Source organism: Pyrus communis, chromosome 9, assembly GCF_963583255.1.
Source record: "Pyrus communis chromosome 9, drPyrComm1.1, whole genome shotgun sequence".
Taxonomy (NCBI): Eukaryota; Viridiplantae; Streptophyta; class Magnoliopsida; order Rosales; family Rosaceae; genus Pyrus; species Pyrus communis.
In genome coordinates, this window is record NC_084811.1 from 18,086,679 (window position 1) to 18,114,229 (window position 27,551).

Here is a 27,551-nt window from a genome sequence, read left to right on the forward strand (position 1 = left end):
TTAAAACCTAAAGTTTTTTAATCAATTGAGAAAGTAACGTTTCCTCAACTAAATTAAAGTAACGGCCATAAGCACCTCAGTCCATAGGCTATTAAATGAGGGCCATAATTTCCTTGATTCATGTAAATGAGGGCCATAAGTTCCTTAATCCATTAAGTATGGGCATGAATTCCAAAAAATATGAATTTGAAAGGTCTAATAATGTCGATCTCGAGAATAAATTTCAAGTACATATGTATAATGTTTTGACCTGAAGTTCAAAATATAAATAATGTTAAGAACTCGAAGTTCTAACACTTTTGTTTAGACATGTGTTTATATGGTATGAGTTAATTATCGCAAGTTCCGTCATACCTGGATTTCTTCCTTTTGGGAATAAGAAAATGGTAAACTTAGCAAAACTCGATTTCGTTACCATCAACATCTTATACAAGAGATACTTTCATGAATTTATAATGCCAGAGAATTCATGTGAAAGCAGATGATATTAGAAAAAGCCTTTGTTTAAAAACTCACTAAATCATATTCATGGAACTGAAAGTTTCCATCGTTTCTTCATTGATTCATATTAATGGAACCAGAAGTTTCCATAGTTTCCTATATCCAACAAACTTGAACCAGAAGTTTCAGAAATGTATAAAACTCGCAGAGATGAAGTTTTTCTATACATACGTATGCATACACATGAATTACAACTACAACAATAAAAAAATAAAAAAAAGCTTTCACAAAGGTTGTTTATATGAAGTTTCAATACTTGGCAGAACCCCAGAAGGGGGAGGCATTAGAGATTGATCATGTGAAGCCTCAGTACTTGGCAAAACTTCATAATGAAGAGGCACCGGAGGTTGATCATTTGAAACCTTTGTACTCGGTAGAACTCCAGACGGTGGAGGCAATGGATGCCTTCGAAATAAAGCCACTAACATTTGAAGGTCACTTTGAATTTGAGTTTCGGATTCCTGTAGTTGGTCGAGCTTTCTCTTCATGCTCGTCGAGTAATTATTTGCAAATGTGCAACTCTCTATTCTCGTGCTTGAACCCTCTAATTTCTTGTCAAAGGCTTGCCACCTCAGCCATTAGTGATTCAACTTGGCGAGTTTGAGCAAGTAGATGTTGGCCTATGTTGGATACAGAACTCGCACACTGAGTAATTATTTGCAAATGTGCAACTCTCTATTCTCGTGCTTGAACCCTCTAATTTCTTGTCAAAGGCTTACCACCTCAGCCATTAGTGATTCAACTTGGCGAGTTTGAACAAGTAGACGTTGGCCCATGTTAGATATAGAACTTGCACACTGAGTGCTGAAAGCCAAAGAGTCTTGAACAACCAATTCATCAAACCTTTTTTAAAGTATTCTTTTGTTTTTAAGAGTGAGAAGGTTCTTAGCTACTGTAGTAGTTATATCATTCTTCATCACAGAGTCTCCAACCATAAGAGGACCATTATAGGATAAGAAGGATAAGTGCCATATATTGTCCTGAAGATGCACGTTTGCATCTTCCACAACATTTAAACCAAAACAAGGATCAAATGGGCAAGCCATTTTTAGAAATGATGAAAGAAAAAGAGATCAGATAAAGTGAAATCTCAAAAATACAACAGAAGCAATTTTCACAGGTGGGCAACTTTCTGAACATGCTTTTGGATACAATTGATGCCTCTATAAAAGAAGGAGCAACACAGCCGTTTGTTCAAAAATTAAAGAGACACCGCTATCCGGATTTCAAAAGCTAGATTTTTCTGAATAAAGTTCATTGGCACTTCTCAGATGCAATCTCAACTTTCTAGATACCAAGAACAACTCTGTCAAAATATCTTTGGCAAAGTTGAATCGCGTGAATTTTATTGTTCCAACTACACCACTATTGCCGACAAGCGTGAAGGAGATGGTCCTAACAGCATTACTACCTGTTATTGGGAAATCCCTATATATGTCAACCTCCTTCCTTCATGATAAGGCAGAGCTCCAAAAATGTCTAACTCTTCTTCCTTGCCGAGAATGCATCTTCAACAAAGTCTCTCAAAATACTCACATTTCCCCCTTTTTAAGAGCACATCTTTAAACAAGTCCTTCAAAATGCCAAACTCATTTTCTCAGCAAGAAAATATTTTTGAATGAGAAGTTTTACATCAACATCAAATCATTCTATTTTTTTTCTTCAAGAGAAAAAGATCTCCTATCATCTGGGTCGAGAGCAAAAGTATCTCATATCATACTTTTTCCCTTGTCTTTTCCTTTGCCCTTGCTCTTGCCTGCAAGACAAGGAGAAATAATGCAATCAGTCAGAACTTGAAATCAAACTTTATGTTTGGAATTGATTTCTTGGAACTTTGCTTGATTTCTTACCTTGCATTGCCCTCAAATAGTCATCTTCAACTATTGTTGGAGCCAGGTTTCAAGTCATCAATGTCGCAGAATAGTTGGTACGTTGTTGGCTCTTTACATTGAAGCTGCCAAGCATGAATGAGTCATTGAGAAATGATGTTTTGATGGACCATTCAAAGGCTAAGGTTGTGCTCCACTTTTGTTATGCAGAAGGATAAAACTGAAGGATCACCAATGAACTCATAGAAGTTCAAAGAGAGAAAATGAGTGGCTGATTAAGTGAATGGAAGACCAAAGTTCAATTTCAACCATTATTCTGTCTCATCAGTTTATATCATTCACATGATGTACAAAAAGGTAATCCAAATTTTAAAAAATTACTAATTAATTACAAATTACAAAGATGCCACATGGGTTTAAGTCTCAAGAAGACAATCCATAGACTTGGCATTACTAAATTGTTGCATGCCGAAGCATGACAGTCGTGTCTTATGCCTGAAGCATGACAAATGTATAGGTTCCAATGATCCAACTCCTAGAAGTGGAGATTAAAAAATCCAAGCTCTATAACGCTTTAGAGGTGGTTGTGATCCAAATTCTCAAAACAATTCATCTAATAAGAGATGATTGTCCTAGAAGAGACAATGTAAAGCCCCTAAAGAGGCAAGGATATCCAAAGTAATGAAATGCTTATAACTGTGCATGCGTATGCACATCAGAACTATGGGATCACGAATTGATGATAACCAATGTTAATATTGGTTTTTATATTAGCTACTAAATTCATCAATGAGCTGTGTTGATTTTGAGCCACGTTCTTTTGTTTGTCGACAAAAAGAAAAATTATTGGCCAAAATGTAAAAAGGCATTTCCATTACAATTTAGTAAGAACGTGGAAAAATGGACCAAATGGTGTTGAACCCTGAAGGTGACATATGGGCATTTGTAATACACGAAACTACACTCACATGGTATGATGCAAGGTTCCTAGTTAAAACCTGAAATTGTAATACACTCCTGGAACATAATTTTTCATTGTGGAACTTGTTCATTTCAGCCCAAAACATCTCTCTATTAGGGATGGCAATTCAAACCGTGAAACTCGATAACCGTGGATAACCAGCCGAATGAAATGGATTTGGGGATGAAAATTCGGTTATGGAGAAAACCCAAAAATATTATTCGGTTATGGTTTCAGATATGGTTATAGGGGTCCCCGATTCATATTTATCCCCGAATCCAACCCGAATAATACATATATATATATATATATGTATGTATATTCACCAAACCCATTACCATGAGAATTACAAAGGTTGCATTTTGTGAGAATGTTCAAAAGTTTTGAATAAAACCAATGAGAATCCAATGGTGCTTATGGGAGATATCAAACATAAGCAAACATCATCAATGTAACTATTATATTATAATGACATTAGTATATATCATATTGTAATGTGTCAGTTGAACAAATATATTTTTGGTATTGACAAGGATGTATAACTGTTAAGTGATGGGGAATCCGTTACCTGATAGGAGCATATTCATGCGACTTAATTAGCTTGTTCTCGTGCATTTATGTTGTGTTTATTTAGTTATTTTAGTGTTTAAGACCACTTTTGTGTATTTTCAGATTATAAGGCCAAAGTGTGCAAGAAGATGAAAATTGGAGTCTTTTGGAGCGAAAAAGGAATGAATGAGTTGAAGACTTGAAGAAACGACGAATTCCTACTCCAACGATGAATTCTTATCAAAACGAGGAATCCTACTCAAACAAGGTTTCCTATTTGAAGTAGGAAAGTTAACCCTAAGTTTCCCGTTTTGGTAACCTTTCCTAATCTAAACGTCCGTATTTTCTAGCCACTTTGTAGACCTTGTAGGTACTTTAGGACACAAAACAAAGGCCCTAGGTTCCTTATCCATCCTTGCCGTGCCCTTTTATTTTCTTCCTTTCCCTTGCCGTGCAAGGGAGGGCAATTTTGTCCTAGGGTTGCACTTAAAACACATGCTTTTAAACCCTAGCCGCACCTTTATAGTTATGTTTTAATTTCCTATTTTCGTAAGCCTTTGATTTAATTTTAAATAAGTTAGGGTTAGTTTTCTGAAATCATACATTTTTCCTAACCCTAGCCATAACCCTTTTTCTCCATTTTCAGCCGTCACCACCATCCCATAATTTCCCACCTAGCCGTGACTACACACATCCACCCTAATTCCCTTTTCAGCCACAAAACCTATTTTTGTTTTTCTAAGCCGTGGCTCCCATTAATCAAGGACCTTAAAAAAACCAAAAAAGGATCTCAGCCGCAACTTTTGATTCCATTCATCATTCACTCAAAATTACAACCAAGCCATTGCAGCCAATTCCCATTATTTTGCCGTGCCTTCCACCATATTATTATTCTCTCAACTCTCCCAAAAGCCGGGCATCATTGACCCTAATTTTAATCTAAGCCGTGAGTTCCCATTTATTTTAAGCAGCAGCCACCATATTCCGAGATTTCTAATCAGCCGCTGAGATCCATGCATTTAATTGATCAAACCATTCAGATTTTCACCCTAATTCAGCCCCTTACACACTTATTTCCTCTCTAAACCGTAGCCACCATTATTCTCTTCTTTTTCCTCCCGAAATCAGCCGTAGCCTCCCTCAACAAAAAAAAAAAACCCTCACTGCCGTGCCTGCCCTACCATTCCAGCCACCTTCCCCCATCACTGCCGCAGCCATTCTACCACTCTCCACCACCTTACACACCTTCCTACACCACCACACAACCTTGCCGCACCATTAAACCACCATTAAACCATCCCTAAACCAGAAACACATCCAAAAACCACCCACAACCAATCTGCCGCAGCAAGGAGAAGAGGAAAAAGGAGCTTCGACGCGCACCAATTCACGTGGATTCGTTGGTCGTTCTAGGTGTAATCAATCCCTTGTGCTTTATGTTAAATTCATTTGTAATTCTCTTTTTGTGGACATGAGAGGCTAAATCCCCCTAGTTAGCTAGGGGGTGATTCGAAACCATGATTATATATGTGAAATAAGTTGATTACTTCCAATTATCGTTGCATAAGTTTTGAATACAATTTTCTTAACCATTTGATTTAAAACTTATTCTTGTATGTTGATTGAGAGTGCACGCTTAATTTGCATGCTTGAATTTGATGCTAGGATATAAGTTTGTTTCACCTAATCGTTATGAATTTATATTCACAAGTAGTGAAGGTTGCTAGTCACGATCATGTTAAGTAGATTCCTGGCAAGCGTATCATGCTTTTCATAGTTACAAATGCCTTGTCGATGCTTATGATTTCCAAAGAACGTAATGATTCTAACTTATATCTTTATCATGCTGTTCATATAGAGAATTTGTTAGGAATAATTTGTTTGCGATGCATATTCATCCAATTCAATGATTCTAGGGAAATCTGAAGGTTAATTTAAGCGGACCTAATTAACTTGGAGTGTCGAGGTTCACAACTTATTGGATTGATAATTGGAAATTGATTTACGTTGCATATATTTCATGTGTGGAGAAGAACCCCTTAGCTATTCCATCATCCATTGATTCATCACAATTTTATCTTAAAATCTGTTTTCTTTACAATCTGCCCATTTAGTTTAGATTCGTCCAACCACAATCCCCCCATATTTTGTTGAGTCATAGTCATTCGTATTTGTTTTATTTTGTGTTCTTTTAAGCATTTGGAGTCATAAACAATTCCAAATTAAGTTCTAGTTTCTGTTTGAGTCATTTCAAATTAGATTAGCACCCCTAGTTAATCCCCGGTTAGAACGATCCCTACTTACTTCATTACTACAATTGTCACAAATAGGGTTTAATTTGTGTGTCAACATAATTTTCACATCAAATTTTGGCGCCGTTGCCGGGGATTAGCAAAGTTGCTAATCCCTTGTCTTGAGTCTTGTTTAAGTTGTTTAGTTTCTATTTTGTTTTAATTTTTGCACCGTTTGTGTGTGTTTTGTTTTTGTGCCGTGTGTGGCACCTTATTTCCTTACTTGTGCCGAGTCTATTAGATTGATTGCTAACCTTGTTTGCTCTTGTGTGCAGGTACTAGTTTATGACCCGTGGCTCACAACCTGTTCGTGAGCATATCTCCGACTTTGACGGTGATTTCGAGAGGACTTTGAGAAGGAAAAAGAAATCGCAAGCATCTAATCCTCCTAGTCCCGAACCTGAATTAGAAGAGCAAGAAGTTGAAGTTGAGGTTGAAGAGGAGGCCACGGATTGGGTTGAAGAGGAAGTACCAACCATGGCAGTGGACAATCGAACCATCAAGGAGCTTTCTGCCTCGGGTTTGGCCAATGCAGCACCTCTTTGCATCCAATACCCTAGGGCAGCCCCTGAGAAGACTGATGAATTTGAGTTGAAGTCCAGCTTGCTCCACCATATTCCGAAATACCATGGGTTGGCCATGGAGGATCCGAACAAGCATCTAAAGGAATTCGAGGTGGTGTGCTCAAGTATGACACCGGTGAACGTGGACAGTAACATATTGAAGATGAAGGCTTTTCCTTTTTCTTTGGTGGAGAAGGCCAAGGATTGGTTGTATGAGTTGGCTCCCGGAACTGTCACATCATGGGAGAGTATGAAGCGAGCCTTCTTAGAGAAGTTCTTTCCGACATCACGAGTCATTCTTTTTCGCAAGAAGATTAGTGGAATTCAGCAAAGCCAAGGTGAATCTTTTCCTACGTATTACGAACGTTTTAAATCTTTTGTTGCTTCCTGTCCACAGCACCAGATGAAGGAGGAGCTACTTCTTCAATATTTTTACGAAGGCCTTTTACCACTTGAACGACAAATGTTGGATGCATCCGCGGGAGGAGCTCTAGTGGACAAGACGCCTAGGGATGCCAAAACTCTCATTGCCAATCGAGCACTCAATGCACAACAATATGAAGGTGTTGGGCAGAGAGACACCCCACGGCCACAGCATGTAAATGAGGTAAGTTCTATTTCTGAGTTACAATCCCAAATGGCTAACCTTACGTCTATGTTATCGCAGTTTGTTGAAGGCCCTAAGACGCAAGGAACTACAATCTGTGGTGTATGCTCCATTCAAGGACACCAATCTGATCAATGTCCTCAATTAATTGAGAACGGAGGGTGGGAATCTGCCAATGCTGTGGGCTATGGGAATCAGAACCAACCAAGAGGTGATCCTTTCTCCAACACATACAATCAGGGATGGCGTGACCACCCCAATTTCAGATGGAGAGATGCACCACAATATGCCCAACAAAGTGGATTCCGACAACCCCCGGGTTTCTTTCCAAGGCCAATGGCACCACAACCACCTCCTCAAGCACAATCATCCCAAACCAACTCAGGTACGTCTATGAATGACGATAAAACATATCAGTTACTAACCACAATGGCGCAGGGAATGCAGAACCAAGCAAAGGAGGTTAATGAGCTGAAGAAGCAAATGGGCCAAATGGCCGAATTTTTGGGACAAATTCGTGAAAGTGGTAAGTTGCCAAGCACTACGGTAGTCAATCCAAAGGGTGGTTTCGAATCTGCGAAAGCTATCACACTAAGAAGTGGAAAAGAAGTGGGAAACAAGGAAGATGAGAAGTTACGAATCGAAGAAGAGGAGAAAAATGACCCCACGGCAAGGGTGGTACCACCCATGCCACAGCCATCTACGACCCCCCATCCATCCACCTCAGGTAAGGTTGTCCCAAATGTTGTGATTTCAAACACTAATCTGCCCGATGTTCCTTTCCCTCGCAGATTTGCGCAATCGAAGAAGGAAGAAAGCGAAAAGGACATTTTGGATACCTTTCGAAAAGTCCAAGTAAACATTCCTTTACTTGATGCTATTAAGCAAGTACCCAGGTATGCAAAATTTTTAAAAGAATTATGCACAACTAGGAAAAGAATTTCAAACAAGGAAGTTGTAAAAGTAAGTGAGAATGTATCAGCGGTTTTGCAACGAAAGTTGCCTCCAAAATGTAAGGACCCAGGGAGCTTTACTATCCCATGCACAATTGGAAACACTAGATTTGAGCAATGCATGTTAGATTTAGGTGCTTCTATTAATGTTATGCCATATTCCATTTATGCATCTATGAACCTGGGTGAGTTAAAACAAGATGGCGTTATAATTCAATTGGCTGATCGTTCTAACGCTTATCCCAAGGGAGTCCTTGAGGATGTTTTAGTGCAGGTCAATCATCTTATCTTTCCTGCAGATTTTTATGTCTTAGAAATGGAGGATTCGAGCCATGCTCCATCATTGCCAATCTTGCTAGGCCGTCCATTCATGAAAACAGCGAGAACAAAGATAGATGTGTATACGGGAACATTAACCATGGAATTTGACGGGGACATTATTCGTTTTAATCTTTCTGAAACTATTAAATATCCAATTGAGGACCATTCTTGTTTTGCTATTGACATTGTTGATTCTTTGGCACAGGTACATTTGAATCGAAGGAACGAAGATGCACTTGAAGTAGCCTTAGTGCACGGCATAGGAGCAAGAAATGAGGGTGGGGGAAGCCTGGCAAGCCACGACATGGAATCTGACCATATTGCCGTGGCCCCTTGTAGTGAAGTGCTTGAAATGGTCGCGGCCCTTGAGTCATTGCCCTCACACTCTGGTAAGTCTCCACTCTCACTTTTAGATTCGGTTTTGACTAACAAGTTACTTCCATCAATTGTGCAGCCACCTACACTTGAGTTAAAGCCATTACCTTGTCACTTGAAGTATGTTTTCTTGGGAGAAGATCAGACACTACCTGTCATCATTTCTAGCTCACTCACGGGCCAAGAAGAAGACAAGTTGATAAGGGTGTTAAAGGAGCACAAACCTGCCATTGGATGGACCTTGGCGGATATCAAAGGCATTAGTCCCACCACATGCATGCATCGCATCCTTTTGGAGGAGGGAGCCAAGCCATCTCGTGAAGCTCAACGTCGCCTTAATCCACCCATGTTGGAAGTAGTAAAAAAGGAGATTATAAAATTGCTTGATTGTGGTGTTATATATCCTATTTCTGATAGTCGTTGGGTGTCACCCGTGCAGGTTGTTCCAAAGAAGTCCGGAGTCACGGTGGTGAAGAATGAAGAACAAGAGCTTGTACCCACTCGTGTTGTGACAGGTTGGCGTGTTTGCATTGATTACAGGAAGTTAAATGCCATGACAAGGAAGGATCACTTTCCATTGCCATTCCTGGACCAAATGCTAGAAAGGTTAGCCGGTTATAAATTTTATTGCTTTCTTGATGGATATTCCGGATATAACCAAATTGTGATAGCTCCGGAGGACCAGGAAAAGACAACATTCACATGCCCCTTTGGCACCTTTGCATATCGACGTATGCCATTTGGGTTGTGCAATGCCCCTGCGACATTTCAACGATGCATGGTGAGTATATTCTCTGATTATGTGGAGAAGATTATTGAGATATTCATGGATGATTTTAGCGTGTTTGGTAATTCATTCGATCATTGCTTGAATAATCTAACCTTAATTTTGAAACGTTGTGTTGAAACGAATCTTGTGCTTAATTGGGAAAAATGTCATTTCATGGTTAAGCAAGGTATTGTTTTAGGACATATTATTTCTGAAAAAGGCATTGAAGTAGATAAATCTAAGGTAGACCTTGTTCGTCACTTACCCTCTCCAACTTCGGTTAGAGAGGTTCGTTCGTTTCTTGGTCATGCAGGTTTTTATAGGCGCTTTATAAAGGATTTCTCCAAGATTGCGCAGCCACTATGCCGATTGCTTCAAAAGGAGGTGGTTTTCGAGTTCAACGAGGCGTGTGAGAAAGCATTCAACCACCTCAAGGAGGCTCTCACTTCGGCTCCCATTATCACACCTCCAGATTGGAGCCTTCCATTCGAGTTGATGTGTGATGCTTCGGACTATGCGATTGGTGCTGTTTTGGGGCAGCGAAAGAATAAACAACCTCATGTTATTTATTATGCATCTAGGACACTAAATGATGCTCAATTGAATTACTCAACCACTGAAAAAGAATTACTTGATGTGGTATTTGCATTAGATAAGTTTCGGTCATACTTACTTGGTACTAAAGTTATTATTTTTACTGATCATGCAGCTCTCAAGTATTTGCTCACGAAGAAGGAGGCCAAGCCTAGACTAATTCGATGGCTGTTGCTTTTACAAGAGTTTGACATTGAGATTCGGGATAAGAAGGGCGTGGAGAATGTGGTGGCTGACCACCTAAGTCGAATGGTACATGAGGAAGCATCGCCAATTCCTGAAACCTTTCCCGATGAGCAATTAATGTCTATCCAGGTAAGTGAGCCTTGGTATGCAGATTTGGTGAACTTTTTGGTGTCTAAACATACTCCTAGCACACTTAATAGGAATCAACGTGATAAGCTGATAAAGGATGCTAGGTTTTATGTCTGGGATGACCCATACCTTTGGAAATTTTGTCCTGATCAAATTGTACGACGTTGTGTGAATGAATCTGAGTCTCAATCTATTTTAACATTCTGTCATTCATATGCATGTGGGGGACATTTTGGCACCCAACGCACTGCACTTAAAGTCTTAGAATGCGGGTTTTATTGGCCAACCATTTTTAGGGATGCTAGGACATTTTGCCTTACATGTGATCGTTGTCAACGAATGGGTAATATAAGTGTTAAGGATCAAATGCCACAAAACCCTATACTTTCTGTTGAAATATTTGATGTGTGGGGAATTGATTTTATGGGTCCTTTTCCTTCCTCCCATGGTTTTCTCTATATCTTGTTGGCGGTGGATTATGTTTCCAAATGGGTGGAAGCAAAAGCCACCCGTACTAACGATTCCAAAGTGGTTGCAGATTTTGTGAAGTCTAACATTTTTGCTAGGTTTGGAATGCCTCGAGTCCTTATAAGTGATGGAGGTTCACATTTTTGTAATCGCACTATCGAGGCACTGCTCAAGAAGTACAAAGTTACACATAGGGTTTCGACACCCTATCATCCTCAAACAAGCGGGCAAGCCGAGGTGTCGAATCGCGAGATAAAACAGATTCTCGAGAAGACGGTTGGCCCAACAAGAAAAGATTGGAGCTTGAGGTTAGAGGATGCATTGTGGGCTTATAGGACCGCCTACAAAACACCCATTGGTATGTCCCCCTTTCGGCTTGTGTATGGCAAACCATGTCACTTACCTGTGGAGTTGGAGCACAAGGCTCATTGGGCCGTGAGGAAGTTCAATATGGATGTAGATGAGGCGGGAATTCATCGTAAGCTTCAATTGAATGAACTTGAGGAAATACGGAATGAAGCTTACGAGAATGCTCGACTTTACAAGGAAAAGACAAAGGCCTTTCATGACAAGATGATTCGCACCAAGTCCTTCTCTGTTGGACAGAAAGTGTTGTTATTTAATTCTCGTCTTCGTCTATTTCCGGGTAAGTTACGTTCACGTTGGATTGGACCCTTTGTTATTACTAATGTTTTTCCTCATGGTGCAGTCCAAGTTCGTAGTTTCAAAACAGGTCAAGAGTTCAAGGTGAATGGGCATCGATTGAAGCCTTACTACGAGAGCTTTGTAGAACATGATGTGGAGGAGACAACCCACTATGCCGTGGGTTCCCATAAAGGATGATCAATGTGGCATCGTCCGGCTGCAAGACGTAAAAGAAAGCGCTACTTGGGAGGCAACCCATGCAATCAACAAAGGAAGAACTTGGGAATCGCTCCACACTCAGATTTGCATCCCTAAACCCTTTCCTTCGTTGCTTACTTTATGTTATGTGTAATGTGTTCAATTGTGTCTAAAACATTGAGGACAATGTTTAGTTTAAGTGTGGGGGGGTAACATTCTGTTTTGAGATATTTGTGCATGAAATTCGTAGGGTATTACCACCTAACATGTCTAAACTTGTTTCCCACTGTTTTTAAGTGTTTTTAAGCTATTTTAGAGTGTTTTAGAGTGTGTTGATTTAAAAATCCGAAAATACCATAAAAATTTGAAAAATTGTCTTGAAAAATCCAAAAAGAGTTGTTTTTGTGTGTTTGTTTGTGTCGTAGGGTACCTTCCAACGCAATGATGAGGATTTGGTTTTTAATTACATGATGGTTAAAGAAAGTTACAAACATGGATGGACGTTTGATATACTCTTTGGTTTATGCTTGGTTGTAGTTATAGTTTATGAATTCACATGTAATCACAAATGATAAAAATCAGTTTTTGTAACATGCTTGAAGGAATGAACTCAAACTAACGCTACATCCCTGTGAGACTTGAGCCTAAACGTTATTTGGAGAGTTAAAATCTGTGCATCATTGTTTTCTAAGTCGTTGCATGATCTCATTATTCTTTGCTTGGTTACTACTTAGAAGGCGTTTCATCACTTAGTTCCAAATGCTAGAACTCATGTCCATTTCATTCAAAGCAGGTCATTGATTTGCATAACACACATTCAAGATGAGTTGTGTAGTGACCACCATCAAAGCCAAACAGCCATGTGCCCTTCACTCATTTTGTGTTTAAGTTTAACCCCATTGAGCCGTGTTAGCCATGTTCTTTGTTAACCCATATCATCCTCACCTAGCCTAGATTAGGACCATCCGTACCCTTGTTCTTGAAGCATAGTAAGCATGAATGAATTCCCTTTTGATTAATGTGTTGCAGAAAATAAGTGTGGGGGAAAGAGTAATTATGTGTGTTGATGTGCCATAGGCACGATTAGAAAAAAAAAAAAGAGAAGAAAAGAAAAAGAAGTGAAAAAGAGTTCCAAATTGTGGTTTGTTGAAGTAAGGGCCCAAAACAATGAATTAGGCCCTAAGAGTTGTTTGAATCTCCCTTTATGTCTAAAAGATGAATTCTGCATTCTAAGGGAATTCTAGGTCATAATTTCATTACTTTACTTACTATTGCTTAAAGAACTTTTGTTTATCCCTACCTTTCCTTGTGAGCCAATACCCCAAGCCCCGTTACAAACCTTGACTTCTATCTTGAGTGTTGTGCATTTCAATTGTGGAGTTTAAATTTGGTATGAGCATATGGTGTCACTGGTTCTCGCATCTAAGTAGTAGCATTCCATTCATGAGATCATATCTAAACACGTTTAATTACTCCAGAAATTGCTTTCTTTGTTATAACGTATGTGAGTACTAGTCTTTCATGTTTACATCAATCTTCCCACATATAACTAGTGTAGGGTGTGTAGTCAGAAAATCTGAGTGAAAATTGAGTGTATAACTAGTGAGGAATTGAGGGAATTCTCTAAGGCATGTTACTACATTCAAAATGTGTTTTAATTGATTAAATGCGAACTAGTGAATGGTGACTATAATTAAGTATGTGCTTAAGGGGAAGGAAGACTAAAAGCTATGTGAGTAATGATCTGTGACATATCATGTTTCATTGGAAATCCCTGAGGCAAACGTTGGAAGGTTTAGGTTATGTTTTGTTTGTTTTGTTTCGTTTTGTTTAGTTTAGTTGTTTTGTTTTGCTCGAGGACTAGCAAAATTTAAGTGTGGGGGAATTTGATAGGAGCATATTCATGCGACTTAATTAGCTTGTTCTCGTGCATTTATGTTGTGTTTATTTAGTTATTTTAGTGTTTAAGGCCACTTTTGTGTATTTTCAGATTATAAGGCCAAAGTGTGCAAGAAGATGAAAATTGGAGTCTTTTGGAGCGAAAAAGGAATGAATGAGTTGAAGACTTGAAGAAACGACGAATTCCTACTCCAACGATGAATTCTTATCAAAACGAGGAATCCTACTCAAACAAGGTTTCCTATTTGAAGTAGGAAAGTTAACCCTAAGTTTCCCGTTTTGGTAACCTTTCCTAATCTAAACGTCCGTATTTTCTAGCCACTTTGTAGACCTTGTAGGTACTTTAGGACACAAAACAAAGGCCCTAGGTTCCTTATCCATCCTTGCCGTGCCCTTTTATTTTCTTCCTTTCCCTTGCCGTGCAAGGGAGGGCAATTTTGTCCTAGGGTTGCACTTAAAACACATGCTTTTAAACCCTAGCCGCACCTTTATATTTATGTTTTAATTTCCTATTTTCGTAAGCCTTTGATTTAATTTTAAATAAGTTAGGGTTAGTTTTCTGAAATCATACATTTTTCCTAACCCTAGCCATAACCCTTTTTCTCCATTTTCAGCCGTCACCACCATCCCATAATTTCCCACCTAGCCGTGACTACACACATCCACCCTAATTCCCTTTTCAGCCACAAAACCTATTTTTGTTTTTCTAAGCCGTGGCTCCCATTAATCAAGGACCTTAAAAAAACCAAAAAAGGATCTCAGCCGCAACTTTTGATTCCATTCATCATTCACTCAAAATTACAACCAAGCCATTGCAGCCAATTCCCATTATTTTGCCGTGCCTTCCACCATATTATTATTCTCTCCACTCTCCCAAAAGCCGGGCATCATTGACCCTAATTTTAATCTAAGCCGTGAGTTCCCATTTATTTTAAGCAGCAGCCACCATATTCCGAGATTTCTAATCAGCCGCTGAGATCCATGCATTTAATTGATCAAACCATTCAGATTTTCACCCTAATTCAGCCCCTTACACACTTATTTCCTCTCTAAACCGTAGCCACCATTATTCTCTTCTTTTTCCTCCCGAAATCAGCCGTAGCCTCCCTCAACAAAAAAAAAAAACCCTCACTGCCGTGCCTGCCCTACCATTCCAGCCACTTTCCCCCATCACTGCCGCAGCCATTCTACCACTCTCCACCACCTTACACACCTTCCTACACCACCACACAACCTTGCCGCACCATTAAACCACCATTAAACCATCCCTAAACCAGAAACACATCCAAAAACCACCCACAACCAATCTGCCGCAGCAAGGAGAAGAGGAAAGAGGAGCTTCGACGCGCACCAATTCACGTGGATTCGTTGGGCGTTCTAGGTGTAATCAATCCCTTGTGCTTTATGTTAAATTCATTTGTAATTCTCTTTTTGTGGACATGAGAGGCTAAATCCCCCTAGTTAGCTAGGGGGTGATTCGAAACCATGATTATATATGTGAAATAAGTTGATTACTTCCAATTATCGTTGCATAAGTTTTGAATACAATTTGCTTAACCGTTTGATTTAAAACTTATTCTTGTATGTTGATTGAGAGTGCACGCTTAATTTGCATGCTTGAATTTGATGCTAGGATATAAGTTTGTTTCACCTAATCGTTATGAATTTATATTCACAAGTAGTGAAGGTTGCTAGTCACGATCATGTTAAGTAGATTCCTGGCAAGCGTATCATGCTTTTCATAGTTACAAATGCCTTGTCGATGCTTATGATTTCCAAAGAACGTAATGATTCTAACTTATATCTTTATCATGCTGTTCATATAGAGAATTTGTTAGGAATAATTTGTTTGCGATGCATATTCATCCAATTCAATGATTCTAGGGAAATCTGAAGGTTAATTTAAGCGGACCTAATTAACTTGGAGTGTCGAGGTTCACAACTTATTGGATTGATAATTGGAAATTGATTTACGTTGCATATATTTCATGTGTGGAGAAGAACCCCTTAGCTATTCCATCATCCATTGATTCATCACAATTTTATCTTAAAATCTGTTTTCTTTACAATCTGCCCATTTAGTTTAGATTCGTCCAACCACAATCCCCCCATATTTTGTTGAGTCGTAGTCATTCGTATTTGTTTTATTTTGTGTTCTTTTAAGCATTTGGAGTCATAAACAATTCCAAATTCGTCCAAATTAAGTTCTAGTTTCTGTTTGAGTCATTTCAAATTAGATTAGCACCCCTAGTTAATCCCCGGTTAGAACGATCCCTACTTACTTCATTACTACAATTGTCACAAATAGGGTTTAATTTGTGTGTCAACATAATTTTCACATCATTACCTAGTGGGTATGGTTATGGATAATCCCTGATGGTTAATTTTCATGGTTATGGGGATGAATATAATTTTTTTGTCCCTAAACCGAACCGTTGCCATCCCTAATCTTCATAAGTAAATCCTTCAAGTACCAATAGAAGCAAATTGCTCTGTATAAATTTCAAAGGAGAATGTGTCATGAAGTGTAGAAAATCCTTGAAGGATTCAAATTGCTTAAAATAAACCCTGGAAGGGTAAAGCATCAATTATGTACTCAATACCAATGAAAGGTATAAATTGCATTAGTGAGTACTATCGTTATGATATTATTGCAACATACTAAATCTCTTGGAAGAGTTGATATTAGATTGGGACTCCTGAAGAGTCTAGAAAAATTGTAAAGTGTTGAAAGGATCTTGTCTTGAGCTGCAAATCGAACAATATGCCAACACGATTCTTATCCATCAAAATATTCATGGTATTAAAGAACCATATGGATTAAAGATCATGAGTTGAATACTCAAATGATTAACCAATATTTTGGACATTGAGAAAGATCATTCGTCCCCGTGAGGGAAATGATGAATTGATATTTGACCGTATATTTCAGTATTGGTGTATCATAGATGCTTACTACCATCTGTGTTTCTTAGGTAATGTGAAGTCTGCATTGTAATTGTCTGAGGAGGAATGGAATAATGTTTTCAGGACAAATTTAACGGGTTCCTGGTTGGTGTCAAAGTTTGTTGCTATATGCATGCGAGATGCTGATCAGGGAGGATCATCGTCAAGATATCTTCCGTTGCTGGTATTAATGGTGGATATTTGCCTGGAGCTACAGCATACAATTGTTCTAAGGCTAGCGTAAACACCTTAACCAAGGTATTATCTCTAACATGCTCATAGGGAAAATCGTATTAACCGCGTAAGTTAAAGGCATTCTATGTTTGTTACTTTTGGCCTATAAATGAAATATAAGATTTTATCCTCAACTTTGTCATAGCACTGGCACTACCTTTGCTTATTCTCTTGTTGTTTTCTTTTTCTCTCATAAGTTTCACTATTTGTATTTCGTTTTGAGAATTTTCTTAAGGATTATGTTCTGTAGTTCTCTGCACATCGTTGTGTGGGTGACGGCTTTGATGGAACTATACTGAATCTTATTATTTTAACCAGACTATGGCTATGGAGTTGGGGGTGCACAAAATCAGAGTGAACGCAAGATCACCTGGACTTTTCAGGTCGGAAATTATGGAGGGTCTTATGCAAAAAGAATGGCTACACAATGTGGCTATGAAAACTGTCCCTTTACGAACATTTGGGACTTCGGATCCAGCATTGACATCGCTAGTTAGATATTTGCTACATGACTCTTCTGAATATGTGTCTGGCAACATTTACATTGCTGATGCAGGAACCACCTTGCCAGGTGTTCCTATTTTCTCTTCCCTCTGAAGTTTCATGTAGATTTGTATTCATGACGAACAGAAAAGAGTAGAGAAATAAACAAACGTACGATGAATACGTATGGAAGCCTTTGGCAAGTTAAAGATTTATGAATAATAGAAGGTATGGCAGAATTCATTTTGTGGACTTACCGTTAGATTTTTATGTGCGTTGAGATCATGTATGACATTGTTGCAAAACAGATTTTCAGTTTTAATCTTCAATTTTTCGTCAGACATGAAGAAGAGTGAAGGATGGTGGACAGATGTGGAAGAAATGTATACTAAGAAATGGTACACTGCATCAAAACTAAAAATCAAAATTGAGAATTTGGCTACGGTTATATGCTGTAATGACATCCAATGACCATATCTACAACTGTCTATAGTATGTTTATATTATGTATTTCAATGTACCGTGGTCGGTTCCCTGCAGATTCCACCAAATATACACATTTGGAGCAAAATAAGGAAGGATTTCCTTTCGATGCATGTGCTTGCTTAGCTTAGTCTTTAATGTCACAAACCAAAACAAACTCGCCACAGAAAATTGTCCCTAGATTGTAATAAGTTTGATGGCAAGCTATCCTTGTCCAATACTCATCATAATTTTGGCCTACAAAATGCCAAATCTCCCGCCCCGTAAATGTAATCTGCTGCATCCGTCCATGAATCTTGGACACTGGATTGTAGTCATGGGTTGATAGCTGTTTACGGGACGGGAGTGCTGAGACATAGAGCACCAAAAGGGTAAGAGTGAGTGGGCATGCACAAATTTGCTTGGGTAGTGCTATCTACACATCATTTTTACTTCTCACATATTTGATTCAATTTTTTATTATCAGATTGAATGAATTAAAGATCAATGACAAAACACTAATAAAAATGCGTGAGAGGTAACAATAAATGTCTGAATAACACTATCTATTTGCTTTTGTCCTTTTGGTCAAATAGGAAGGAAGCCGTATAGTTTTACCGTATTACCCTCATGACCCTCCCTACCCGTTATCTCCTCCTCCCCTAACCTTGTCCTGTGCACGCGCACACAAATTACACAATACAAGATCAATCTCGTACCGGCGACGGTGACTGTGCCCGTTCCCGGAAAACTGTCGTCATTGAGGTTAGCGGCTATCAATTCAATTTTAATATCAATATATCAATTCGTTGGGAAATATTAGGAGGAATATTATTATTTTTGTAAATATCATTAACATGGTTTGATCAAAATGTTAGGGTTTGTGGATTCAGATTGAGATTGAGTTTGCGATTGCGATTAAGAGTGGTGGCTGCCTGCCTGCAAGTGCAATGTTTGGTTTGCATAAGTCGCCAAGACAAATGAGGAATGTGAAGGGAACACTAGCAGGATTCGGTGGGGGGAATGTTGAGGTTTCCTATTTGTCAAGTCGTAATTTCAGCACTGTAATGCCTCTGTCTCCGTCTCTTTTCCATATGATTCAACAATTACACCCATCTCTTAATTCGTTCTTTGTTGTAATTAATTTGTATGATCCCAGCAGCAGCATCGGGTTTTAAAAGACATTCCGGAATTTGTAAAGATTGTAGAAGTTGGACTGAGGGATGGACTGCAGAATGAGAAGCACATTGTTCCTACCGCTGTCAAGGTTCAATTGATTCAAATGCTTGTTTCTTCTGGTTTGCCTGTTGTCGACCCTACAAGTTTTGTCTCCCCAAAATGGGTTCCTCAGGTTAACTTTCGACGTTTTGTCTATGCTTCCATCAGTTCACATTATGTAGCATATTCAATTATACATTGGACAAATGTTGTTCTTCTGTGGTTGTTTTGCGTCTGCTGATTCTGAGCAATCATTCAGTTCTTTGTTTTCTAATGCTTTTCTCTTTGTTTTTTTTCTTGTTTCATACGGTTTGTGTAGTTCTGTTGCGCCCCCTTGAAATCCTAACAAGTTTTCATTTGTCAAAGGAATCTCTGAAGCATCTTTAAAATTATTCTTCATTGGCTATGGGTTTTCATGGCTGACTTTCTTCCCTGTCTTGCTCATCTTTCAATTTCAGCTGGCAGATGCAAAAGATGTAATGGCCGCTGTTCGGAATATTGGAGGTGCTAGATTTCCCGCCCTAACCCCTAATCTTAAAGTAAGCATTTTCTAGTGAAAAGGATATCATTATAAACTGATAACAAGATACGTTACTAATTCATATCGTGATCCAGCTTCTTATAGGGATTTGAGACAGCTGTTGCTGCTGGTGCAAAGGAAGTTGCCTGCCATATTTGCCTCAGCTTCTGAATCTTTCTCAAAATCAAATATAAATTGCAGTATTGAAGATAGTCTCGTTCGATATAGTGATGTTTCTATTGCTGCCAGAAAGCTTTCAATTCCTGTTCGTGGGTATATATTCTAACTACTTTGGTTGTTGGGGGAAAGTGGTTTGGGTTCTTCTCACTCCCACTGGAACTAAATTACTTTCTTTTTAATAATATTTTTATATGAACCTATTTAATTTCTATTATCTTTTGGTATGCTTATATTAAATTAATAATAAACAGTTTCAAATATGAATGGGGTAGTCTTTAAATTCTTTTTCTTTCAAGTATCATTTTAAGGGACTATTTGAAGAAGAGATTTCTAGTATTAAGAAGCAGACTATTTCATTTATTTATTTATTTATTTTTCTCCGGGGACCACTTGTTCGCACAATTACTTGTGATTCTTAGAGTTGGCCAATGACGATTTTTATCTCTAACCCGTTCAGTCATTCTCACCTACATTGCCTCCAAACTTTTTCTGTGCTTGATTTTCACTGCCTGATCCAAAAGTACAAACTCGAAAAGTTCATGATATTCTTTCTCCTTTTCTTTCTCAGTATCGTCGATAATATCAAATTGTTACACATTGCTTTTGTTTGTGGGGACAACTTTTGAATTTCAAATGGTAACGTTTTTAAGTTATGGACACTGCTTATGGATCAAACAGAAGTAAAATTATATAGTTTCTGAGCAATATTCCAATATAATGCCTTTCAGATATATATCGTGTGTTGTGGGTGTCCGGTGGAAGGAAAGATATCCCCATCACAAGTAGCATATGTGGCGAGAGAACTTTATGATATGGGTTGCTCAGAAATTTCTCTTGGTGATACAATTGGTGTCGGTACTCAAGGTCATTTTTGTGCCACCTTTTTTTCTTGTTGATTTAGTTGGTTGTCATGCCTTTGGTCTTGTTGAACTTATTCTCAGACACTATTTGTTATTGAATGCAATTAGACCTTCATATTGTAGCTTACAATCACTTGGTTGAATTTAAAAGTGCACAATGTTGAATCTATCCAGCTCCATGAGTAACTCTTCAAACTAGACTAGCAAAAGCATCTGATATACTTTATAATGTAGAAAATACAAATATGCTCAAGATGCAGCTACACTGTGACGATTGCTAGTTTCTTTAACCAGATAGATAAAATATTCATTAATTTGTGTGTCGCACTTGAATATTTTCAAGTTAAGGATAGGCACAGCTCGACAATTGACTGTGCTTGTATTTAGCTTCTATTTGAACATGTAGCTGTGGTCCTTTAGTATCTCCTTATGCTATCCTAACTACTCTCTTAGCATATTGATCAAAATGGGAGAAAAAAAAAAAAAAGAAACTTTCCAAATTTTCATGCTATGTGGGTTTTCCAGCCAGTGATCAGCGTTGTTGACTTTGGGAAAATTAATTTTTCTTGGGCTAGTTACATTTAGGTAAAAACCCTATTCTCAATACTAAGTGGGGTCGGCTATATGAATCCTAGAACGTCATTGCGCTCAGTTGTGTGTGATGTCCTCCGTTAGATCCAAGTACTCTAAGTCTTTTCCTAGGTCTTCCTCTACCCTTTCGGCCCTGGACCTTTGTCTCGTGGCCGAAATTGAAGGAAAGATGAGAGAAAATTGGTTACGGTGGTTTGGACATGTGCAAAGAGGCTTACTAACGCTCCGGTTAGAAGATGCGACTACGGGACAGAGGTCCAGGGCCGAAGGGGTAGAGGAAGACCTAGGAAAACTTTGGAAGAGACTCTAAGAAAGACTTAGAGTACTTGGATCTAACGGAGGACATGACACATAACCGAGCGCAATGGCATTCTAGGATTCATATAGCCGACCCCACTTAGTGGGAAAAGGCTTTGTTGTTGTTGTTGTGGTTTTTGGACAAAGTTTAAAAGGCAAACTAGAAGTTCAAGACCAAAAATCGCACAAAATGTGCACCCTGAGCCTCGGGTCATGGAGTGCCGTTCACTTCTTGATGAGACTCATTTTAGCATTTATTCCATATAGCATACACTATTTGGCTGAGGTGTATTCCTCCAGGATTATGCTTTCTGGGATAAACTAACCCTTTGAAAGCATAAAATAAAACTTCCCCAAAAGATGTCTAAAGGTTGTAACTGGAAAAACTTCAGAAACTCTCTTTGTAAGTCCAATGATTGTGATGGTAGTTTGCATTGTTATCTTAATGATGTGGGGGAAGAGACTAGAATGAGTGAAGTAGATTTGTTCTTTTCCTAATTTCTTTTTTATTATACTTGTTTCGTTTCTATTTAAGTTTGATGGTTTGGTTGAATTGTTTGTTTAACGGTTGAATGACAATTATATATGTTTAACTAATATTATTCTTATAATTTAAAAAAAGGTCTCATCCGCTTTTATGTTTTAAAATTAGGCCAAAAGTAATTATACATAGAACACCACTGTTTAGACAAAGCACGTTGAATATGGTTACTGCATTTCCAATTAAGAAAAATAGAACATAGAATTGTGGCCAAAACTAAATTTCCTAATTTTGTTTAGTTAGTGCTCCGCTTGTATATACATGATTGAGATACCTTAAACCGTAAGGTTAACCATGTATTTTGTGTGTAAACTTCTATGGGTTTTTTTCCCTCTCCAGGTACTGTCATTCCAATGCTTGAAGCTGTTATTGACGTGGTCCCAAGTGACAAGCTTGTTGTCCATTTTTCACGACACTTATGGGCAAGCTCTTTCAAACATACTAGCGTCACTCCAGGTAATCCAGATTGCTTTTGAATTTAGCAGGAAATTAAATAATATGTAGGTAGTTGTAATTTTTAATATGATTCGAGCAGACAAAATTAAAGTGTTAGTCTTCAGGCTAATTGTGTTTGTCTTGAAATTTTTGACCCCAATTAACCATATCAATAAACAGTTCTTGTTTGAAAGGTTTTCAGAATTCATGCAGGAAACTGCAAAGACTTAATTAATAGGTGTAGCAAAGTGTATTCCTTAATAATAGATATTGAAAACCTAAAATTGAAAGGTTTTCAGAATTCATGCAGGAAACTGCAAAGACTTAATTAATAGGTGTAGCAAAGTGTATTCCTTAATAATAGATATTGAAAACCTAAAAGGCAAGTACGACAAAGTACATTTGGCACTTATTAAGGAACAAGGAGGGTACTTAATAGGCCCTTGCCAACTCAATGGTCTGAGAGGACCAGTTTGGAGCGCTAGCAGTTCTTGTGGGTACATAGTTGCTAAAATGAAGTGATAACAAGCTCAATGAAGTTGGTACGGGCATGCAATATTGGATTGGAAGTCATCTACGTAGTCCTGAGCTTCTCACAGTAGAGCATGATGAACATCAAAATAAGCAAATGGAGCTCGTGAAGGTGCGTAATCCAAAATATAAACTCAAACTTGAGAAAGTGAACAATATTTGGACTCTGAACTCAAACGAAAGACGATAGATTTATCGGCACTTCAACACATTAAGTTGGTTCCCAAGGAAAAAATGAACAATTATAAATCACCAAACTGATTCCCATTCTTGTGACTACATGATTATGTGGACTATACTTTTAGAATTCCAACGAATCTTAATGTTTAGGATAATAGAATTGCATGCAATAAAAGGGGTAATATAATTGCAATGACACTTATTGTATTGGCAAATAAGAATCAACACAGTGGATTCTTCAGTATCAGGTCTTGGGGGTTGTCCGTATGTAAGGGAGCTTCCGGAAATGTTGCCACGAAAGATGTTGTGTACATGCTTAATGGACTTGGAGTGAAGACCAATGTAGATCTTAAAAAGCTCATGTTGGCTGGGGACTATATCAGTAAGCACTTGGGTCGCTCATCTGGTTCAAAGACGGCAGTTGCCTTAAGTAAAGTCGCAGCTCCTGCCTCAAAGCTATGAGGTACCACCACTATTGTGTAAGTCTTATGTGTTTCGCCCCAAATTTACTTGATACCTGAAGTAAAGGAGGACACTTTAAGTTGTTTTGGTCGTGTGCGATGTATTGATACGAGTACATTTGTGCAATTGAAATGTGAGGTGAATCATATTAGAGAATTGAAGAGGACTAGATGGGGACTTGGGGCCTCTTTGGTGGCTTGGTTGGGATAAATTGTGACCAATTAAAATGGACTAGAGTCTAGTCCGTTGTTTGTTGGGTTAAAATGTGAGATGGACATAACTGGACATGATGGGTTATAAATCTAAAATAGAGAAGGCAAGAGATCTTTTTGCCGCGGCTTCCGCCCCTGCATTAACTCTGTCAAAGGAACAAGAGCACCTGAGGTACGAGCCTGTGATCACCCTAGCCTCGCTAAAGGCATCAAGGGGGGAAAACCCGAGGAAATACTCAGAGTCCCTACTCTCCGACGCTGATTCGAGCGGCAGTACAACCATGCAAGTCATGACCACTAGAGCAACTTCAATCGAGGAGCAGCTAGCTCAGATGAATGAAGCAATCGCAAAGCTCACACGGACTGTGGAAGAGAAGGACTTGCAGATTGCCGCACTTGTCAACCAACTAGATGCGCTGCCCGACGTGAAAGTCGACCCAAATGTTGGCCTATTAAAGAAAGAAGTCGATGAAGAAGAGAAGCCACCAGCGGAGAAAGTTAAGAGAAGCCGAAGCTAGACCAAGCAACGACATTCATGAGATCTTTCTCTATCCAGCAGTTACAGGAGATGATCGCAAGCACTATCAAGACACAGTACGAAGGAAGCTCGCATGACTCCGTACTGTACTCAAAGCCTTACTCCAAGAAGATTGATGCTTTGAAGACGCCAAGGGGTTATCAGCCCCAAAAATTCATGCAGTTCGATGGAAAAGGCAACCCGAAGCAACATGTCGCCCATTTCATTGAAACTTGCAACAATGCTGGGACAGAGGGAGACTACCTCATCAAACAGTTCGTGCGTTCGCTGAAAAGTAACGCTTTTGACTGGTACACTGACCTCGAACCTGAGTCTATCAACAGTTGGGACCAGCTAGAAAGGGAATTCCTCAACCGTTTCTACAGCACTCGTCGTACTGTAAGCATGCTAGAGCTGACCAGTACGAAACAGTGGAGAGATGAACCTGTCGTCGACTACATAAATAGATGGCGCTCCTTAAGTCTGGATTGCAAAGATCGGCTTTCTGAAACCTCTGCCATTGAGATGTGCGTTCAAGGCATGCACTGGGGGTTACATTACATCCTCCAAGGCATAAAACCAAGAACATTCGAAGGGCTAGCAACTCGTTCCCACGACATGGAGCTGAGTATCGCTAATCACGGGAAAAAGGAGCCGATTACTAACTTCAATAAGGATAAAGTATTCGCCCCAAATGTAGACAAGACCGGGAAGAAGCCCGCTAAGGAAGCTTTCACCGTCAACACTACCCCCCATCAAGACCTCCTCAGCGCCCATCAAGATCTCCTCCAAGAAGAAAGCGAAGGAGATAAAGACAAGTGAGCCTTCTCGCACCCAAGACAAATACAAGAGCACCTTGAGAGAGTTGGAACAGAAAACGTACCCTTTTTCTGACTCTGACATGGCTGCCATGTTAGATGACTTGCTGGAAAAAAAGGTGATTGAGCTACCTGAATGCAAGCGTCCTGAAGAAATGAATCGCACAAACGATCTTAGGTACTGCAAGTACCATCGTATTGTGAGCCATCCTGTTGGCAAGTGCTTCGTTCTTAAAGAACTCATCATGAAGCTAGCACAACAAGGGCAAATTGAGCTCGACCTTGAGGACACAGCCGCAACGCATACCACTACAATTGCGTTTGGATCGTTTAATCCTGTGCCTCTCCAAACGACACCTGACCGTTCCCGTGAATGCTCAAGTTGCACGACACCTCCTACACAACCATCACTGGAGAGAAGCGACTAAGATGCACATGCTGATGATGAAGAAGGATGGATATTGGTAACCTACAAAAAGACAAGGAAACCGAGACCACGAGTCATATAGCCAAAGGTGGAACAAAGAAGAAATCACCACGGCCGCAACAATGCGAAGCCTAAAAGAAACATAAAGCATGATAAGACAACATATGCTGGGGAACCTACGGAGCAGGAGCCACGCATTCCCGTTTCCTTGCATGAATACTTCCCGAATGACTTTTTCCAACAGTGCACTACTATGGCCTGTCACATGGTTGAAGTAGAAATAGAAAAGCCCTCAAAAGGCAAAGCTATCGCCACTGAGGTAGAAAAGACCCTCACACCCGAAGAAGGTCTACCAACACACTTTAGCATCGAGGAAGCGCTACCATTGCCAAAAAAGATACGAAGAGCACTAGCAACAGTCCTGGCAGGTCCCGGCGACCACGAAGTGTGAGAAAGTAACGACGAAGGCTCGAAGCTTCAGCCACATGAATGTGCCACCCATGACGCAATTAACTTCACTGACGAAGACCTACTGCTGGGATCAAAGCCTCACAACCGTCCTCTCTTCGTCTCAGGGTACGTAAGGGAATACAAAGTCAACCGCATGCTTGTGGATGGTGGGTCGGCCATAAACATCATGCCAAAATCAACAATGACCATAATCGGCATCAAGGTGAATGAACTATCCTTGAGCCGTCTGCTGATCCAGGGTTTTAACCAAGGAGGACAAAGGGCGATGGGCATGGTCCGAGTAGAGATGACCATTGGTGAGCTCAAATCAAGCACGATATTCCACGTGATTGATGCAAGAACTTCCTACAGCTTGCTCTTAGGAAGACCTTGGATCCACGCAAATGGGGTAGTGCCGTCCACCCTTCACCAATGCCTAAAATTTTACCGAGAAGGAGTGAAGGTGATTCAAGGTGATACCAAGCCATTCACCGAAGCCGAATCACACTTTGCAGACGCCAAGTTCTACATGGATGAAGAGATGGTACCCGAAGCCCTTCCGGAAGAGATCAAATCCACGGGCAGAGCAGCACTTAAAAAGCAGGAGTGGCAAGCCATGCCTAAAAAGCAAAAAGAGCAGGCCGTGCCATCTTCAAGCAAAGACGATGACGAGTTTGCTAAACCTGCAACAACCAAAGGGAGTAGGATGCCGTCAGAAGGACCGAACGCACCCATATTTCGATATATCCCGATGTCAAAAAGAAATAATGGTCAATCTCCATTCGAAACTGGAACAAGAAAAGCCGACACACAGTGGCACGCGGATAATGTGAAGTTGCTCAAGACAAATGCAGTTTTGCCTTTGACACAGTTAGGGGGTGCTAAGGTCGCAAGACTACCACAAAGCTTCATAAAAGCTCTACCAAAGAAGGTGGAATCAAGCTTTCTTCCAACCAAGAGGACCGAGGAAGGTTTCGACCCTAACGCCTATAAACTCATGTCAAAGGCCGGGTACGACTTCGCGTCTTCTGCGGTGGCTGGAAAGAAGGTTTCAAACACTGTCAATGACGAAGAACGTAACCTCACCAAAACTCAAAAGAAGTTGAAGGAGCATGGTTACGGAGTTGACAACAACAAAGCCGGACTTGGTTTCACACCAAATGCACCTGTGATGATTTCAAACAAAGCGAAAAACACTAGCACTCAATACGTCAGCGTGAGCATTGAACAAGACCAAGAAGAGCCTAAACCCGCCCCTCGGACATCGGTCTTCGATAGGATGAGCCATTCAAGCTCCAGAATTTCAGTGCTTAATCGCATTGGTAGTCAAGACCGCACCTCTGTCTTTA

At 39.6% G+C, this 27,551-nt stretch overlaps 2 pseudogenes; both read left to right on the forward strand.

Annotated features, from left to right (window-relative positions):
* Positions 1-7,742: 7,742 nt before the first annotated feature.
* On the forward strand, positions 7,743-17,943 carry LOC137744447 (uncharacterized; annotated as a pseudogene).
* A 123-nt stretch (positions 17,944-18,066) lies between these two features.
* On the forward strand, positions 18,067-25,254 carry LOC137746028 (hydroxymethylglutaryl-CoA lyase, mitochondrial-like; annotated as a pseudogene).
* The last annotated feature ends 2,297 nt before the right edge of the window (positions 25,255-27,551 follow it).